Source organism: Chaetura pelagica, unplaced genomic scaffold, assembly GCF_000747805.2.
Source record: "Chaetura pelagica isolate M959 unplaced genomic scaffold, ChaPel_1.0 scaffold244, whole genome shotgun sequence".
NCBI classification, from domain to species: Eukaryota; Metazoa; Chordata; class Aves; order Apodiformes; family Apodidae; genus Chaetura; species Chaetura pelagica.
This window is the reverse complement of record NW_009953719.1, coordinates 3,626,151-3,631,774: the sequence shown is the minus strand read 5'-3', so window position 1 is coordinate 3,631,774 and position 5,624 is coordinate 3,626,151.

Genomic DNA, 5,624 nt, shown 5'->3' with positions numbered 1-5,624 from the left:
GGGGGGGGGGGGGGGGTAAAAGCAAATGTACAGGTCCTAGGTCTATTTGTTTTGGTAAATAAAAGATGACTAACATCTAAAAATACATATATAGAGAGAGATATATATACACACGCACATAGAGGGTTACAGTGCTGCATGTAGGGTTTCTAGAAGATCAGGGTTTTCTTTAGAAATATGTTAATGGTAATAAAGCTTTTAAGTGAGGAAGAAGAGGGTTTTTTTCCTTAGCTGCAGAGTGAGTACATCTGCTCTCTGTTAATACTACTGATAGTAGCATTCATGATGCATTGAATCAACCTGTGTCGTTTTAACGTGATTGCTTATTTAATAAAAAATGCATATGGAGGTAATCAGCAAGTACAAAGACTTCACAAAAACCTCTTTATCCTAATGTGATCCTCTGGTATTCTATACTCTATGCTTCCTATCATCCCTCTCACACTAACTGGCCTGAAAAATCCCATCCAGGCAAGTCAGCATCTTACCTTTCTGGTAATGATTGATTCTAGTTAATTTAAAAAGGAATGATCACACAATGAATGCTTTCTTGTGGTGGTCACAAGTAAAGAAATGTCTCTTTCCAGTCTTTCAGTATCCCCAAGATCATAGAATCCTAGAACAGCCCAGGTTGGAAGGGACCTCAAAAGATCATTTGTTCCAACCGTTGTTTTTGTGAAAAGGAGCCTGGAGGAGCTCATCTGGTACCCTGTCCAACTGTGTCTTTAAAACCTCCATCAACAGGGACTTCACTGTATCCCTGGGGAGGTTGTTCCAGTGGATGATTGTTCTTACAGTAAAAATTAAATAATATTCTGCTTCAGGAGGGAAAAAATATGATCACTGGAAGGGCTTTGACTAGGCCAGGGAATAGACGGTTCTCTAAAAGCTGATCTTCCCAAAGCACTCCTTTTAGAAATTACCCTGACTTTTCCCTGCAACCATTGCTATGGTACCTCATCATCTCTTGGTGTGATTTTGTTATTACTACTGTCATTAACATCCCTATAAGAACACAACTGTATCTTGGGTGTGCTACAACATGAACATTTTCAAAACAAATTTAGTTTGGAGACGTTGGAAATTGATGCCATTTCAGAGAGAGCTTATCTTGGACAAATAGCTGCTTTCCCAACTAAGCCTTTTCAGATCAATACCAAAGTTATACTGATGCTGTTTCAAACTGCACAAGATATAAAACTACATAAGGGATGTGCAATCTAAATTTCTGTTGCCAATTTGTTACTAGCCTTTTCAGCTGTAGAGTGTGAAGGTTATTGTTTTCAGCCATGTGTTGGAGATTTTGCATAGCAACTGTTCAGTAACAAACTGGAATTACTTTGAGCCAAAGGAGTGATGTTGTGTAGTGTTCTGTGTATTGTCATTGTTAACTGCTAAGACTTATTTTATTGAATGCTGTCTGTGGCACATGGGCTCTTAAGTAAAGGAGCATCAAAGTACAGAACCCTTTCTCCTCCAGTGTTCTTCTTTTCTGTTCCTTAATTAAAGCAGCATTTTTTTCCTTCCAATCATAAAGACTTGCTTCAAAAGCCATAGGCTTAATCATTATCTCATAGAACTTTTTATGTCCCTCAATACACAGAGACATGGGGTAGCATTCTAAAATATTTATTCTGTAGCTTGTTACCAGGTAATAAGAGAAAGGAGAAGAGACAGAACTCACCACAGACTACAGCCAAGACAGATTCAATCAAGAAAATCTGCTGCATCAAGTTCTATTACACTGTATAAAATGAAGATTTTCTTTTTAAACGTGTCAGTGTAAAGAACAAGTATCATTGCAGAAACCTACTAGTCAGTCTCCTATTGGTCTAATCATGTGCATTTCTGTACCGTTTTATTGTTCCAGAAATGGAACAGCCAGGAAACAGTTGCATCTGTTTCTAGAACTGAATTTTCTGTTAGTTTGTCAGCATGATTAACTAGTATTCTGCATACATAAAGACGCCTGAACTGCACATCTCAAAAATTGGGAATGGAAAAAATACTGTACATCTAAATGACAATAATAAAAAAAACCTCTGGGTACTACATGAAAATGGATAGGGCAAATAGCTTTGTTAGTATTGCTTTGGGAATTCTTGTTTGGTAATGAGATTTCTTTGGTGCTGTTTAAAATACTAATGTCACTCCTTCTAATTACTTTTGGCCTTACATTTATTATTGATATAGGCATACCTGTTGGAAAATCTTTAACCCATTGTACTTTTGGCATGCCTTTTCACGCTGGCTCTGCGTTGGCCTCATCTGATGCAAAGGGAGAAGGAAACATTCGGGAGGAGGATACAGCTGATCCACATCACGATGCACAGAAGGCTCTGCTTGGAGTCCTTTTGGAGACAGACTGTGCAGCCAAGTGACTTGTATCTCTGAGGTGATTACCAAGGTCTGGATTCACTTAAGGGCTTTTGCCCTGTAGCAAATCCAAAGTGTCACGTTAGCAAGAAGAGAGAGGAAAAATTGTTGCTGTTATGTTTGTCATCAACTCTCCTTCAGTACTGAGATGCCACTGTGGTGGTTGCACTGTATATGGCAAGAAGCTGTTTTTCATAATTAAAAATGTTGTGTCCCTGTAGAAAGGCAGAGTTACTTCATCATACAGTGTAACCGTGGTTGGAAAATATGTTTCTTGCCCTGAAATGCTTTGAGAAAGCTACTCTGGACTTCTTTTCCCTCATGGGTGCTAAAGTGCTGTTCTGCATGTGTCCTGCTGCCAGCTACCAAGTGCTCCGTCCACTTCAGACTGTGGTCTGGCACACTGAGCCCCTGCAGTGCAGCTAATGGTGGCTGAAACCTTGGATTGCTTTTCCAGATTGCTTAAATTACCAACAGCTGAGCTGAGGGAGGCAGAAAGGCTATCAAGACTTGTCCAGGAGACAGTCCCACCCCTAGAGTCAGGATTTCATCCACATTGTTTTGTGTAATGCTGCTCATTTTCTGCCTTATCCATGAACTGTTCTAACCAGGTACAGGCACAACCTGGAACATAGGAAGTTAATAGTTGTGATGGCTGTTAGAGCAGCTGATGTCAAAAGCAATTAAAACAACTAAGTTTGGGGATTTGATTCATCAAAAGCAAGGTTTTTAAGGTCTATGTCTTTTGCTGTCAGATGAGTGCTTTATGTATTTATTTACTTACAGATTTTGAGTCTAGAAGGTTTTTAAGGTGTTCAGTAAATGCAGCAAAAATTGAAATGGCTCCAAAAAAAAGAAGCATAGTAATGGCAGAATGAGGAGTAAAAATTAGGAGAAACAAGTGATACTAATTTTCTCCAGATTTGTGCCCTTCTCCTGCCCCTGTGAATCTGAGGTTCTTGCCGTGACACTATCTCAAGGAAGGAGACAGCACACACTGGCTCGTGTGCCAGAACCTACGTAGGGATTGATATGCTGGGTGCTGTTAATGAGAGCAGGTACCAGCTGAGTTCTTCCCCTTGAGCCACATGCTGCTTTCAGTGTCTCTGCCAACACAGCTGGCTGTTTGCACAAAGCTTGCAGGACCCTGAGAGTGTCCAAGGCTCATAACTCTCACAGGTCGTGAATTTCAAGAAGCAGATTCAGAACTGGGGAGCAAGAGGGAGCTGAAAGGCAATGACATACATTGGAAGTACAGGCAAAAACCATGTGGGAGAACACATAGCCTGCCGGGCTAAACTGCACAATAAGCCGTGGTGGATGCAGTGCTGTTAACTCAGTGATTATTGCATCCGATGCTTTTATTCTAACAGAACCTGTCTTCTGCTACTTGTATAGGGAGAAGCGTGAGTGTGTTCTGTTTACCATAAATTAAATTCAAACATTGAACATGCTCAGGGTGTTATATGCAGCAACATGCAAAAACCAAAGGGGAAGATACTCAATGATAAGAGAATGAAGCAGGCCCACATTTCACCACCTCCAGGAAGAGCAAAAGTAAGGTTGTGGGCAGCCTTTTCTTGAGAGTGACTGTCCTTTCTCACGCACAGAATAGACCTGCTCTGGTGTGTACGTGATACCTACATGTCAGCTGGACACAGGAATTTTGAAATAGAGAAGGGTGTTCTACAAGCAAAAACAAAATAAAAAAATCCAAAAATCAAATCAGCTCATTAAAGGGTGGAGAAGCTTTAACCCTAGTTCCTTGCTGTGCCAAGGAGAGGGAGATTAAAAAAAAAAAAAAAAAATGGCTCTCCAAGTTATGCTGTGTTCCGGGTAGGTTAAAAAAACATGAACTGAATGTGTGAGCTCCTCTTCCCTTCTCTCCACACTCATGCCTGTGTTAAGGCCCTTGTCGGAGCTTTCAAAGGAATAAACACCTTTTTCTAACTAATGTATGGGTGGCACTTGTGCCCAAGGGCCCTAGCTATTACACAGAATTTGGGGTTGGTTTTCAAAGTAAATATAGGTACACGGGTTGGGAGTATTTGGGCAGGAGTGGGTACTATTTAGGGGAGGATGAATCTTAAAAAGTAAAGAAGAGTTGGTTTATTGCCCTCCTGTGAAGTTGGTATTGACACAAACGGCAGATTTTTGCTGAAGGGACAGTGGAATCAGTGACAAAGCACTGTTTTTAAAGGTGCAAAAAAGAAGAACTTTAATTGCATAATCAAAGTGAAAAAATGAGAAACTTTGTCCTGAAGGCAAATGCACCTACTTCTCATTCACTCTCCTCCCTTTTCCACTACTTTTTTTTTTTTTTCCCACGAAATACATGCAAATCCCAACATGCACTAAATTCTCCCCTAGGCATGATGTACTTCTGTGGTTATTTAAGTAAGAAGTGGATTGAACAGAGATATGAAGTGTTCCTGCCAAAAAAAAAAAAAAAAAAGCCAACAAAACCCAAAAACCAAGTCTTGGAAAAGAGGGCTGGATTTACTGCCATTGTTTTAAAGTAATCCAGTCACCCCTGACAGCATTTCTAGTTAGTAAAGGAATAGCTGTAATTCTAATTATACTGCATACAAATTTCCTTCTCAATTTACTTCGTCTTCTCACAGTATAGCCAGTATTTGAGTCCACTTTAAAAAAAGTCTCTAGAAATTAAATGTAAGCATTTTATCAAAGTGAAGAGTGCTTTAAGAAGTCATTCAAGTAGGGCAAGAACTCGCTGTGATCAATGAATGCCTGCAAGAAATCACAAATTCTGGTTGCACAGGACCCTTATCAGAGCCTGGAAGCAGTGACTGACTGTGTGTGGTCTCCTGCAGTTCACTACAAAGACTTCCAGCTCCCAGACAGGCACTGCCAGCTGATGTGCTCTCACCTTTAAAGGCGCCTGTGTTGGGCGTGAAGGACGTGGAAAATGGTTGGGGTTGAGTCTAAACTCAGAGTGCTATAAACGCGGGAATGGGAGGCAGAGTGGGTGGTGAGTGGGATTGTTCAGTGGTAGCTACCACAGTCACAGGAAGGTGTGTGTTGGCCACTTGGCAGCCCAGGGCCTGCTTCCCTTCTCCGGACGCTGCCCTCCCACCGCAGCTCCCTCCCTCCTGCTCTTCAGCTGCCGCTTCTGCTCCAGCACCTGAACAGGCACCGCCTGAAGGCTCTTCCTGCGGGATGCGCCGCTTTCCATCCCCGAGGCCACCTGGAACCGGGCAGCTCCATCAGCCGCCGGCCTCGCACGG